The sequence below is a fragment of the Marmota marmota genome, unplaced genomic scaffold (genome assembly GCF_001458135.2).
Source record: "Marmota marmota marmota unplaced genomic scaffold, marMar, whole genome shotgun sequence".
Taxonomy (NCBI): domain Eukaryota; kingdom Metazoa; phylum Chordata; class Mammalia; order Rodentia; family Sciuridae; genus Marmota; species Marmota marmota.
In genome coordinates this window covers 211,104-226,829 of record NW_026000146.1, presented here as the reverse complement: position 1 = coordinate 226,829, position 15,726 = coordinate 211,104, and positions in this window count along the sequence as shown.

Genomic DNA, 15,726 nt, shown 5'->3' with positions numbered 1-15,726 from the left:
TACCCATGGTATTTTATACTATTTTTGAGCTGAATGTACCATGACTAGTAAAGTATTATCCTGGTCATATGAACTGATTTGACTAAGTCCCTGCAGTGGGGGACTATCATGTGTCTTTAATGGCAAAACAGTTTCCACAAATAGTTAAGAAACACTTAAAATCCTTGAGTTTATTAGAATTCTTTTGTTTCCCATCTTCATTGATACTATTTCTTTTTCTCTCTGATAGGGTTTTAGTTTATATTTCTCAGAATTCTAAAGATGTTGGATTTTTTTTATTCTTATTATTGAACACATGGGTATCTCCTGTACAAATTGGCAGCTGAAGTCTCCTCCCTGCATTTCTTCTGTGGTGGATTTGGGTGTGTTGACCATGAGAATCATCACTCCGTGTGCCCTTTTCCTTCCCAAGGGGGCTGGGATCTGCAGGGGTCTGAGGTTTTTCTCCCCCCTGAGGTTTTCTTTGTTTTGGAAGGGGGTGCGTGAGAGCATAGTGGATTGAACCCAGAGCCCCTTTCCCACTGAGCTAAATCCCTCATACTTTTTATCATTTATCTTCAGACAAAGGCTGAGTCTGGCCTTGAACTTGTGCCTCAGCCTCCCGAGTGGCTGGGATTACAGTGTGGCCCTCCTGCCTGGGTCCCCCTGAATGTTCTAAATGTAAGGGAAGCAAAATGTCAGATCCAGAACCCCATCTCCCAATGAATTCCTCAAATTCAAGTCCCCTGTCCCCATTTCCAGTAAAAATGTGTGTGTGTGTGTGTGTGTGCGCGCGCGCGAGCGTGCGCATGTGTACTCTCTCTTTCTCTCCCAGGCCAGACACCTTGTCAGGATGTCTTTGGGCTGAATGTCTCCCCTGTGGACCGCATGTCCTAGGGGTCTCATGCCCTCTGTGATATTTTTCTGGTCCTATTTTGGCTCTTTCTGACACAAGGATCCCACACCTGGTACATCTGAGGTCTCTTGAGCATCTGGTAAATATCAGTCACCTGTGGACCTATGAGCAGGTACATTAGGGGAAGTAGTTTCTCAGGGGAGCAGGTGACTGTCCTGCGGCTGGGAGGAGTCTCTTTATCCAGAAGCCACTTCAGAAGTTCCCTGTCCTGGCTCCGGTGGATACTGGAACAGCGATGGGCATGCAGCCATTTATTAACACACTGGTTCAAGTTCCTTTGGAAATGCATCCAGAGTGGTTGTTACTCTGTTAGATTTTAAAGAACTCCATGCTATTTTAAAAATGGATGCATTAAGCTTATATTCTAGCCCCATGTGAGCAGGTTTCTTGCTCCATACCCATGTCATTGGAGGACTAGTTCCTTTGCCTGTTTGATAGGAGCCTTTCCCACAGCTGTGCTCAGACTGAGAAGCTGTCCTACTTGGGTGGTGACTGAATTCCTGATGCAATTGGTTAGAACCCAGGCTGCCTGTGCTCACTGCAAGAAGGTGGTATGAGCCTATTCTAGAAAGAAACAGGGAGCTGTGGTTTTGACCCTTTTTGCTTCACTCCTGGTGGGGATTGTAGCCCAGGGAAATACTTACACACCAATGCGAAGCCCCTCCTTTGTGATCCAGGGGGATTTGCACATGCACAGTTGCCAGTGCTCCCAAAGCTTGGTGGGTTAGGATGGTGTCCATGAATGGGAAAAAATGTTGGGACTCTGAGTGCCTGGACATACTCCTTCCAGAAAGCACTGGGCAGACCTGGAGTTATTACTGAGGTAGGGGGGAGAGGGCTCAGGCAGGACTGCCAGGGTAGACTTAATTTCTCCTGCCTACCCTTAGGGACTGGCTAGAGAGGAGCTCAACTGTTAGCAATCACAGTTTGCAGATCATGCTGGCAAATCCCTTCTAGGGTTAAACTGAGACCCTTGATCTCATTCCCCTCTGCCCTGGTCCCATGGATAAAGCTCATGACCCACCACAAGCATAGAAAACCACCCCTTTTCTCTCATCCTGGTACTTTGTGTATATGTGGCTCTTTATGTGCACCAGAGAAATCGTGTTTCCAGCTACAAGTCATTTAGTGTTCAATGTGCTCCATTTGTGACCTCAATCAATTTTCCTCTACTATAGGTGACACTGGATTGGGGTATTCTGTCCCAATTATGTGACACATTGCTCAAGGCAGGTCTAATGCCCAGGTGTCCCCCAACTTTGCCTGCCCTTCAGATGGTAGAGATTTTCTCAGTAGTCCAATGCATAGGTCTCTCAATCCATGTATAACTTTATTTAAGAGGACTCCAAAGAGAAGTAGGTGTTTATTTGGTGTAGTATAACCCAGTACCACGCATGTCCTGCATCCAAGCCCTACCAGTGCTCTGTGCCTCCAGTTCCCACACCTCCCTTCATGCTGGATTGTCTCATTCATTCACATCAAATCCTCTGCTGGAGATGGTTGCATATACACAGGCCTTTTCATTGAACTTCATAATAAAAATGACATTTATGTACATATGGAGTCATCTATGAAATTTCTGCATTGTGATTTTTTTTGAGTCCTCAAATTACTGCAATATGATAATTTTATAATATGCATTAGTGCCTGGTAATGATAGCTCCTGATTTTGCTCTTAGAGTTCAGAATTCTTGGCTAATTTCATATCAATTCAACCTTCCAAGAGAATTTTCAAACTGTTTGCTTTGGTCCCTTCTTCAATGAAAAGGAATTCACAGTGAAATTTTGATGGGGTATTATCATCGATGAACCTGAGGGAAGCTGTCCTCTGTATAATGAGGAGTCCTATCTATTCCCAGGGTGTGTAATTCAGTCTGTTATTTGCTCATCTGTACTTGCATTTTTTCAATTCTGAAGATGTACTTTGTAAGTATGAGTATGTGTGAAATGCAATATTTATGTGACATCTAAATAAAACTGACAGTGTTTCATAGTATTTGTCAAACTGTATGCCAAATGGCAAACAAAATGTGGCTGATTGCCAGAAATGGTTATTTTCCATAGTTTATTATTTATTCCCAAATGGACATCCTCTGTCCCCAGGCCCCAGTTCTCAGCTCTGGAGGAGCACGCTGTGTCCCCATATGCACAGGTGCTGTAGTGTCCACATCTGTTTCTGGGGGCCCCGGATGCCCCCTAGCAAACATCTTTACAAATGAATAGTCGGGGGCTCAGACTCCATCTTCCCTTCATGATAATACCACATGTTCTTCAACACTGTCTCAATTTGTGTGTACAATGTGACTTTATTGTACAGTCTCTCCTTTCTAAAGACGTTGATTTCTTTGTGAGGATGGGACATTTAGATACCTGCTATTTGAAGGGGCTGTTCACGACTCTTGCCTGCGTTTCTCTTGCAGTCTCTGTTCTCCTTTCTTACAAGTGTTTGGTTAAAGTTGAGGCAATTGGTTTCTTATCTGTCACTTCTCTTTGTACTCTTTAATGGAGTCATTTGATGAATAGAATTTTTGTTTTCATATATATAATTATTTATAGATTTAAAAATACTATTTTCTGTAACTTTGGAAAAAAATTTCTTGTTCTTTTTCCTTTTGTAAAACTGGGGGTTGGAACCAGGGTGTCTTATTACTGAACTATATCTTCAGCCGTTTTTACATTTTTACTTAAAAAATTTAAATTTGTTTCTTAATTTAATTGTTTAAAATTACTATTGCCTATTTTTTTTTAATTTACACAGGGTTTCACTCCATTGCTGGGGTTAGCTTCACAATTGTGATCCCCCTGCCTCAGCCTTCAGACCACTGGATTTATCAGGTGTTTAGCACCACATGCATCCTATCTCAATTTCTTTCTTCCTTTCTTTCTTTTTTCAGATTTTTTTAGGTAATGATTTATTTATTTTTCTATTTTTATATATTTTTAAAGTTTTTATTATTTTTTAAATACACGACAACAGCAGAATGCATTATAATCCTTATTACACACACAGAGCATGATTTTTCATATCTCTGTATATAAAGTATGGTCACATCAATTTATGTCATTATACATATAAGTTTTTTGCATTACAACTCTTAACACACATATCACAATTTTTCATCTCTCTTTGTATATAAGGTATGTTGACAATGATTCAAGTCTTTATACATGCAATTTGTATAATGATAACCATCACATTCCACCATTCTTGTTAATCCCCTGCCTCTTCCCTTTCCCTCCCACCCCTCTGCTCTATCTAGAATTTATCTATTCCTCCTATGCTCCCACTCCCTACCCACTGATTCAGCCTCCTTATATCAGAGAAAACATTGGACATTTTTTCGGGGGTGGGGGATTGGCTGACTCCACTTAGCATTATCTTCTCCAATGCCATCCATTTATGTGCAAATGCCATGATTTTGTTCTATTTTAATGCTGAGTAATATTCCATTGTGTATATATGCCTCATTTTTTTTTTAATCCATGCATCCACTGAAGGGCATCTAGGTTGACTCCACAGTTTAGCTATTGTGAATTGTGCTGCTATAAACACTGATGTGGCTGTGTCCCTGTAGTATGCTGTTTTTAGGTCTTTTGGGTACACTCCAAGAAGAGGAATAGCAGGGTCAAATGGTGGTTCCATTCCCAGCTTTCCAAGGAATCTCCATACTGCTTTCCATATTGGCTGCACCAATTTGCAGTCCCACCAGCAATGTATGAGTGTGCCTTTTTCCCCACATCCTCACCAACACTTATTGTTATTTGTCTTCATAATAGCTGCCATTCTTACTGGAGTGAGATGGTATCCTAGAGTAGTTTTGATTTGTATTTCTGATTGATAGAGATAAACGATTTTTCATGTTTGTTGATTGATTGTGTATCCTCTTCAGAGAAGTGTCTGTCCAGGTCCTTGACCCATTTGTTGATTGGGTTATTTATTTGTGTGAGTGTGTGTGTGTGTGTGTGCATGCTTGTGTGCTTTTTGAGTTTTTTTAATGTGTCTTCTATTTCATTGCTTGATAAATGATCTGTTTACCTTGTGTATATCATCCTGAATCTGTTTGGGTAAATCACATGATTCTAGACATTTTTTTGATATCTTTGATATTTTCTGTTTTATTGGAGTACAAATTTTCTAAATAATTTCTAATTATCTTCTGTATTTCTGTAGTGTTCATGGTGATATTTCCTTTCTCATCATGGACTTTAGTAATTTGAGTTTTTCTATCCTCCTATACAGTAGCATGGATAAGCGTTTATATATTTTATAAAATATATAAACCTCTTCTTCAAAGAGCCTACTTTTCATTTTGTCAATTTTTAAATTGCTTCTTTGTTTCAATTTCATTGATTTCAGCTCTTATTTTAATTATTTTTATGTACTTCACTGCTTTTGGTGTTGATTAATTCTTTTTCTAGGACTTTGAGATGTAATTTAGGTCATTTGTATGTTGACTTTTCTTCTTTTAAGGAATGTACTCCATGCAATGAAGTTTCTTCTTAATACTGTCCTCATAGTGTCCCAGAGATTTTGATATGTTGTATCTGTGTTCACATTTACCTCTAAGAATTTTTTAATCTCTGCTTTGGTGTCTTCTGAAAACCATTGTTCATTCAGTAGCATATTTTTTAGTTTCCAGGTATTGGAGTAGCTTCTATTTTTATCATTTATTTTCTTTCTTTCTTTCTTTCTTTCTTTCTTTCTTTCTTTCTTTCTTTCTTTCTTTCTTTCTTTCTTTTTAAAGAGAGAGTGAGAGAGAGTGAGAAAGAGAGAGAGAATTTTAATATTTATTTTTTTAGTATTTGGTGGACACAACATCTTTGTTTGTATGTGGTGCTGAGGATCGAACCCAGGCTGCATGCATGCCAGGCGAGCATGCTACCGCTTGAGCCACATTTCCAGCCCTATCATTTATTTTCTAATTTCATTCCATGATGATCTGATAAAATGCACAGTAGTATCTCTACTTTTTTTGTATTTGCTAAGAATTGCCCTGTGACATAGTATATGGTCTATTTTAGAGAAGGATCCATGTGCTGCTGAGAAGAAACTGTATTCCCTTGTTGAAGGATGAAATATTCTATGTATGTCAGTTAAATCTAAGATATTGATTGTATTTATTGAGTTCTATAGTTTCTCTGTATAACTTTTGTTTGGAACATCTATCCAGGGGTAAAAGAGGTGTGTTAAAGTCACCCAGAATTATTGTCTTGTGGTCTACTTGGCCCTTGAACTTGAGAAGAGTTTATTTGAACATAGATGCTTCATTGTTCGGGGCATAAATATTTCTAATTGTTCTGTCTTGTTGATGTGTGGTTTCCTTAAGCAGTGTGTAATGTCCTTCTTTATCCCTTTTGATTAACTTTCACTTGAAGTCCGCATTATTTGATATAAGGATGGAAACCCCTGCTTGCTTCCACAGTCCATGTGAGTGGTATGTTTTTTAATATTTATTTTTTGTAGATGGACACAATACCTTTATTTTATTTATTTTCATGTGGTGCTGAGGATCAAACCCAGGGCCTCACACATGCTAGGCGAGTGCTCTACCCCTGAGCCCCAGCCCCAGCCCGAGTGATATATTTTTTTCCAATTTGTCACCTTCAGTCTCTGTATGTGTCTTTTCCTATGAGATGAGTCTCTTGGAGGCTGCATATGTTGGGTCTTCTTTTTTTAAAAAATCCAATCTTTCAGTCTGTCTTTTGATTGCTGAGTTTTGAAAATTAATTTTCAGCGTTATTATTGAGACATGATTTGTATTCCCAGTTATTTTTGTTTATTTTTGGTTAACTTGACTTGGTTTCTCTTTGATAGGTTTTTCAATTAGAGTGATACCTCCCTTTTCTGATTTTTATTGTTCGTTTTCTCCTTATGGAATATTTTTGCCAAGGATGTCCTGTAGTGCAGGCTTTCTAGTTGTATATTCTTTTAACTTTTGTGTATCATGGAAGGTGTTTATTTTGTCGTAAAAATAACATATCCAAATTGAAATCTGATTTCTAATCAAAATTTAACTTTGCTGGGCATGATTCTTGGTTGGCGTCCGTTACTTTTAGAGCTTGGTATATGTTGTTGCAGGATCTTGTAGCTTTCAAGGTCTCAGTTGAGAAATCAGAGATCCTAATTGGTTTCCCTCATATGTAATCTGATTCCTTTCTCTTGTGGCTTTTAAAATTGTCCCCTTATCCTGTACACTAGGCATTTTCATCATGAAGTGCCTTGGTGTGGATCTGTTGTGATTTTTGTACATTTGTTATCCTGTAAGTTTCTTGTATTTGATTTTCCAATCCACTCTTCATGTTTGGATTTTTATGATATTATTTCATGGATTAGATTGTCCATTTCTGTAGTATGGACCTCTATGCCTTCCTCTAGCCCAATAATTATTAAATTTGTTTTTTTCCTGTTATCCCATAATTCTTGAATGTTCTCCTCATTGTTTCTTACCATCTTCACTGTGTGGTCAACCTAGTTTTTTCAAGATTATATGTTTTGTCTTTATTATCTCAGGTTCTGTTTTCCAAGTGATCTATTCTGTTGGAGATGCTTTCTATTAAGTTTTTAATTTGGTTTTTTGTTTCCTTCATTTCAAGGATTTCTATTTATTTTTTAATTTGAGAATCTCTATCTACCCATGATTTTAAAAATTCATTTGATATTCTCCTTTCCTGTCACTCCCACCCAATATCCTTATACTCCACTAATCTTCCCTATATCTTTATGACATCCAATTCTCCTTTCCCTTTGTTTTGCGGTAGCTGCTGCATGTGAAAGAAAACATTTGACCCTTGATCAGTCTGATTTATTTCACTTAGCATGATGTTTTTTATTTCTGTCCATTTAAATTGTGACATTTCTCAAAAAATCTTATTTATAGGTGACTAAGAAACTCCATTGTGTGTATCACATTTTATTAATCAATTCATCTCTTGGGAACTACTTCCATAATTTGCGTATGGTGATTTGGGATGATAGGAACCAAAATGTGGCTCTATCAAAATATAGTATTATTTACATTTACAGAGAGCCAATATTCATGGCTATTCGGACATGCTTTTCTGATACAAATATAAGTCAGGCATAAGAAAACAACCCACTGTTGATCATTATACATAGGCAGTAGCATATTCAAATAAATGTTTCTTATTATGGAAAGTGTTATTTATTGGGCAAATATCACTTGCATTATTGTTTGTCTTTTTAAATCTTATTTCTACATAGTTTATTATTATTTTTGCTATGGTTTGACTTTTTTCTTGTGCCTCTTACAAAAACTTTTTTTTTCTTCTGGCAAAATATAAGTAAAATCTAATTTACCATTTTTAAGGTTACAATCCAGTAGCTTTTACAGTAGTGACAATGTGGTAAAATGACCAACAGTGTTTCTTTTCTCATATTTCTATACATAAAAAAATCAGTTCCTTCTAACACCCATTTATATTCTCCCAAATAATTATAGAATTTTTAATTTTTGCATCCCTTGTCAATTTTAATCTGTCTTCTCATTTTTAGATTTTGTATAAAATTTAATACTGTTTTGTTCACTAGACAACAACCTTTACAAAGATAAAAGGCATAACAATTTGTTCCTTGTGGCTTTGACTTTTAAGAACGTACTGATACATGGGCTCATCCAGGGCAGGGCTATCAGTCTAGATCCCCTAAAGGGACAGTTTGTACATTTCAGCTAGAGTTCTTGGAACCATGGTGATTGAACAGGAGGAATAATTTGGGGACTTTATGAACTCCAAATAAATAAAGCTGGGCACTAAGTAGAAACATAAGAAAGGCATAATTTTTATTTAAACTTTTATTTTTTATTTATGACCTTAAGGTACACTAGGGTCATGATTGATTGTTTTAACTTAATGGTATTAGAAATTAAGGGGGGGGTGGTAAAAATATTTCAAGTAGAACTTTTCAAACATAGAAGGTTCTACTACATATAGGAGACACAGAAACCCACTGAATTCTGTGGTTTTCCAAGAAAATGACTTAGAGTAGATTCATGAAATATCTGTCAAATGTCACTATGTTATCATGGCCTTAGTGGAAACTATTGCATTTGTTTTTGTGCTGCTGGTAATAAAACTCAAGGTCTTGCACATGTTGAACAAATTCTGCACCACTTAACTACAACCATAGCTCCATAAAATATTATTGTGTGAATGTCTCTGTAAGTGAAAGCCTACAGGTTATTCTGTGTTTATGCATAAATTACATACAATGAGTCATTAATCAATGAATTATAATAAAGGTTTTTAAGATATATGCTAAAACTATGTAATTCTGCAGTATTTTATATATCTGTAATTATAAATCTATGTATGTACATATACAGATATCTATAGAAAAACAGATGTAGATAGATACACAAATCTTATCTCCATGTATCTGTATATATTTATTATAGTTTCTAATTATATTATTTTTACTATTGCTCCTATTAAGTTTCTATTACCATTATATGTAATAGTGCCCATTTTTAAACTGGTTATTTTCTTGCTCAGTGTTTTAATATTTAGTTATCAATGGACCTTTATTTATTATTAATTTATATGTGGTGCTAAAGATCAAACCCAGTGCCTCATGCATGGCAGAAAAGCGCTCTACCACTGAGGCACAACTCCAGCACCTTTTGCTGAGTTTTAAGAGCTCATTGTACATTTTTTTATCCAAGACCTTTATCATATATATATATATATATATATTTGGCAACTACTTAATCCAGTTTCTTCTCATTCAGTTAATAGCATACTTCCAAATACAGAATAGTTTTCAACAGAATAAAAGTTCATTAAGTTTATCATTTATAGATCCTGCTTCTGGCTTTGAATGTTCATGTCAAGAATGAAGCCACATAAAATTTCTGCTATGTTGTCTGTCACAAATTTAACATTTTCTTTCAGATTAATTATTTCATTTTTAAAAATTGTAAGTTCTGTGTCATTCATTTTTTTGCATACAGATGCCAAGGTGTTCATAATTCATTAAAAAGATTATATCATCTCCAGGGGAGTCCTGCCATATCTTGTGTGTTTTTTGAGTTTATTTCTAGGTTTTCAGTTCTATTCCACTAATATGTTTGTATACTCCTTGCCACATATCTCACTTTTGGGTTACTTTAAGTTCATAGTAAATCTCAGTGTCAGATATTTCAGTCCTGTAAACTTATTCTACAGAATTGTTGACCATTCTCTATGCCTGCCTTCTCCATATATCCTTTAGAAGCCAATTTTTCTATATTTGTTCAACAGGTTGTTAGGATTTTATCATGGTTGTGTTTAATTCATTTTTAGAGTTGTAGATAACTAATATATTAATATTGAATGCTCCTTTCTGTGTTTGGTAGTTGTAGGTCCCCCAATTTACAGGATGTTGATCAGCAGTGTACATGACATTCTGGATTTATAAGTGGCATCAGAATTAGGTGAAAGACTGCAAGTTTGAGACCTGAAATAGTGACACTTGTGCCAACCAGTGTCAAAATGTTCTTTTTTAAAACTACTTTTTAGTTGTTGATGTTCCTTTATTTTTTATTTATATGTGGTGCTGAGGATCAGACCTCGTGCCTAACACATGTTAGGCAAGTGCTCTGCCACTGAGCCACAACCCCAACTTGATTTTCTGCAAATTCACACATTTTCTTTTAGAAAAATATTTTGAAAAGTACATTGTAGGTTAGGACCTTAAACTAACTACAGCTATGTGTCTGTTAACTGGTAAGAATTGTGACTCTGGAAAACTAAGCATTTCCTTTCTTTGCAAAAGGGATCTGAGGTGTGTGTACTTTATAGAATCATTTTCTTATCTGCCCAGAATTACCTCACTCACTGCTTAGGAATGAGACCTAGAAGGCTACAGTGTTACAGTGAGGGTGCTCCACAGTTTGGAAAATATATTTATTCTAACATGTCAGGATTTTTATTTTTTGTGTCTTGTGAACAGTGATTATAATCATCTACTCACCTGATTTGTCTTGTTGTTGTTCCTTTGATAAAATCTTGATACTATACAATTTCAACTGGGTCAAGTATTTAAATATTTTGCTATTGAAGATTTTTAATTGATTATTTGTGTAGATGGGGTGATTATGCTCTGATGTCAAGGTAATTCTTACAATAAAGTAACTATGTTTAAGCAATTAGGATTCATCAACACATGGAGTTCCCGTGTGGAAAAACTCTGGACAATTCTGGTGTGTCTTACTGATCTCATCTTCCTTTGGCACACAGAGATGACAACAGTCCTGTGCCTCATTTATGACTAATAATTTTATTAAGTATTTCTGAAAGCCATCATTGTCCTTGTTTATATTTCCTTGGTTGTATGAGTTTTAAGTAACTATTGTTACCATTATTTTTTCAATACAATTATATTAAAAGGTCTTTTTTCTTTTATTAACCATTTCTTTGTCTCAGTCTTATGTGCTGCTATCTGGGCCTCTATTGTACCAAATTTATGTACTCATTGAACTGCTTATAGAACTTGAAATATTTTAACTTTATCTTTTCATGAGTTGGAAATGTCATTTTACATGTCTCCAAACGTTAATATTCTGTTAATATTTTACACATTAGGAATTTTTCATGGATGATACTTGAAACTAATTGTATTGGAGAGCTCAATCTATCTCATGAATACAAAGCAGAGAGAATAACTACCAGACTGTTTTTAAAAGCTTTTATACCACTCTTTTTGTTTCCCTTGGGCAGCATCACCTTATGAGAATATTTTGACAAGTCTGATTTGCATCTGGAATGTCCGCCGAATTTCATATTCACTGATGGCAGAAAAGTTAGCAGTTGGGCTTTTATTCAGTGCTTGGGATTTGGTATATATCCTTCACTTCACTCTGATATGGAATATATATACTGTTTTTGGACTTTTGTATTTTACTCTGAATTAGATAATGGAAAGTATCTTATTACATAATTAAAGTCACTCTCGTACATGACAGTTCTACTAACTCTTAATTCAAATTAAAAACTGAATAATGGTTTGATCGATGTGCTATTGATCTATCAATTATTATTTCAGGAGCCATTGTCATTCGGCGATGTGGCCATTGATTTCTCTGAGGAGGAATGGGAATGCCTGGATCCTGCTCAGCAGAATTTATATAGAGAAGTGATGTTGGAGAACTACAGCAACCTAGTCTTTGTGGGTGAGCATGACTTTTCTTCAAAATTCCTATGTATCATTGTTTAATTTACTTTCCTTGAAGTATATATTTTGGGAACTTCTCCACAAGAATGAGTTTCAGATTCATGCTTTCAATAAAAAGATGGGGTAATTCTTGGTGCTGACAAGAAAATGTTAATGATCTTTCTTTTCATCCTTAATGATTTCCTTTGTTGGCATGATATATATCCTTCACTTGACATATTGTTTCCTTAGAGGAATGCAGTGATGTCAAATTCTGTGGCCTACATATAGCAGAGGACATAGTTGAGGTAGAGGAGGAAGCCTAAATTCAAAAAGTTTTATTGAGACGTTATCCAGTGGAAAAGAATTTTGAAACGCTTTGATTTCTTTCTCTTGTTATCATAGAAGAACCTGTCCTGTGTTTTGTGCTTTAAAATTGTCCAATCTCCTGCTTTTCCTCCACTGATGTCTGCATACATTCAAATCAACAACAAAACACTCCCCTTTCATTGTGTCAATTGTATCTGACAGCTAGACCATAATTTTTAAAAATATTTTTTAGTTGTAAATGAATTTCCCATTTATTTATATGGGGTGCTGAGGATTGAACCCAGGGCCTCATACATGCTAGGCAAGACCTCTACCTCTAGTCTACAATTCCAGCCTCTCTTCCATAATTTGCAGAAAACTTTTGCAAATTCCTGGAGATCTCTAGTTCAACCCATTGTAATACATTACTATCATAAGTCAGTTTCTCTAATCTTGTTTGTACATATTTTTCACTAAAATTTCCTTATCAGAGTTCTTCCTGAATATGTGTAATCGATTTTCTATGATATTATCTGCCATGGAATGAATGTCAAGATGGACCAAGACTGCTCTTTTGAGAGATGGTGTAAGTTGTAATTGAATAAGAGGATGTTTAAAATAATATATCTGTGTATATTTACAATTTGGTTGGTTATTTTTTTTCTTTATTTTTTCATTGTGTACATGAGGTTCCATGTTACAGACTGGGTTTCCTCATGTCAGTTAATTATTTCACAAATCAAGATATGCATGACTCTTGTTTGTATTGCCAGTAATGTTATATGTGATTTTGCTTGTATAAATATTAAGCCACTTTTGTCTATGACTTTTGTATTTTATCTTGATTGGCCTTTCATTCTGCCCATGTACATAGAAATTGAAATTTTCTATATGTAAATGTAATGGGGATTAATGGCAGTGATACTCTAATGCTTAACTACACCCCAAGCTCCTTTTCATTCATAGTTGAAGAGAGGTTCTAATTAAGTTATTGAGGATGTCTTGAATTTGCAATTCTCTTGTCTAAGACTTCCTAGTAGCTGAGATTACATGCATGCCCATCATTTGTATATGGATGAGTTTGTTATTATTTATAAAATAAAGACCACATTATTTTAAATGTGGCTTTGAAAAATTTTGCAGTTATCTTTTATGTGTTGTTTTTAATTTTCATTATAATCAAAACCACAAAATAAAACTTACTGTCTCCAAATTTTTAAATATACAGTTCAGTAACATTAATTCAAATTGATATGCAATGTATCTCTAAAATTTACATTTCAAAAAAGTCAATTCCTATGATGCAAGGGGCTCATTTCTGTCTCCCTATAACAAAAGCATTTTCTTTTGTTCAGAAAGCATCTGTTTTAGTTTAAAGATGTCATATCCATAGAATTCTGCAGTATTATTTCTGTGACATATGTCAGTTAACCTAGTATACATACATTTTGTAAAATATATAATTAGAATAAATTCTTTTACTTCAAAGTTCTATAGTTATATATTCCAAATTGGCTCATCCATTTATTTCAAGGGATATTTGGTTTGCATCCCCCATAATGGCTCTGTGAGTAACATTGTAACAACACTGGTGTGCAATGTTATTAATTTGCTATTGATGTGAGGGCTTATTACCACACTCACTCAGAACTCCATCTACCTTATTCCATGTCTGCATTTACAATTGAATGCTGTAACTTTTAGTGTATTTTTTAGCAGGGAAATATTCTTCTAATGTTATTTGTATTATAAGGGATATTCATACAATTCTAAGATTTTTTTTTTTGCAGAGAAATCTAACAACTGGAGTTTAAATATTACTTGGAGACTCTAGTTAAAATTAAAAGATGTTTATGCTACTTAACATTATGTTTCAATTCTTGAACAACAGCATGCTCAAGAGTGTTCAATCAACAGACACATATTTAGGGATTTTTGAACATCCCTACCACTTTTGACTTCAAATATTTATTCCATGTTTGTTATAAAATAACTATAACTTAAATATTTATTAACCTTTGTTATAATACCTAAAATTGTCTATCCAACATAATATCCCAATTGCGATTAAGAACAGGGATTGTATAAGTCTACAATAGTTTCAAAATATTTTCAAAGTCTTATGCTTTGAAATTACCATTTTGCTTCACTGTATTTCCCTTTTCAGTAAGTGGGGATTGATGTATCCTAGTATAACAGTGATAATTTGTTTTCATTGAACTCTCTCAATGTTTTCGTTGTGTGTTTGGGAAGTAGGATGTACGTTTCGAATGTATTTACTCTTAATTCAGAACCTAGGGAAAGGTTCCTTTTCTCTATTTTGCCTCTTTTCAATTTTTTTTTTAATTGAAAATGTCTTCTATGTCCTGTAACTCTCTTCAACTATGTTGTGTGTACTATAATTTAGACAGCTCAGGTTTTGATTGGTCACTTTTGTATGTGTGATTCTTATATCCTTTTGCTTTCAGTATTTGCATGTTCTTAAATTTAGAGTATCTTATGGCCTACCTATAGTTGTAATTTTTAGTGTTAATTCATATAGCCAAGGTTTGTTTTGATCAGAATTTTGTAATTGAATTTGCCAACAAAAAAATATCTAAAAATGAAGATCGACTTGACTTCACTTTATTAAAAATTCAATATATTTGTGTCTTTTAAAACTATATTATTGTTACGGGTATATATGCCTATTAACAGTTTTGTTTTGATGCTTTTGTCTTTCAAATACTATTGCAAAATTACATGTTTTGTGACCCATCATTACAATAAAATAGAATTCTTTGCGCCAAGAAATTTTTAGAATTTCATATGACTTGTGTTGCTGTGCACACTTACATTTCACTATGAAGGATTACCTTTAGTACTTTTTAGAGAACAGATCTAGTGTTGATGAATAGTGTGTGCATTTTTACCTTTAAAGACTTGATTTTCCCTCTTTTGAAAGATAGTATCTGTGAATATAATGTCTTGGTTGATAATTTTATTCTTTCATCCCTTGAAAATGGCCCTGAATTCCTTTCTGTGTTGTGAAGATTTGACGAAGGATTTCACAATTATATAGTTACACATTTCTAGGTGACCCATCTTTTTTATCTTGGATGCTCTGAATATTCTCTGTAAGTTTTAAAACTTGGAATAAAACCTGCTTTGAGTCTTTACATTTTGGAGATAATTGAGCTGCATGGATGTTTTATTTTTATTTTTTTATTCTCTCAGATGCATTTATTAGTACTGGAAAGAGAACTACTTTGCATTTTTTACTTTGGCTGGCCTTGAAATTTTGATCCTTCTGGCTCAACCTCCTATGTTGCTGTGTACAACCACCCCTGACTCTTTTAGACATTTTCTAAATAAAGTCTTTAAACACATTTTC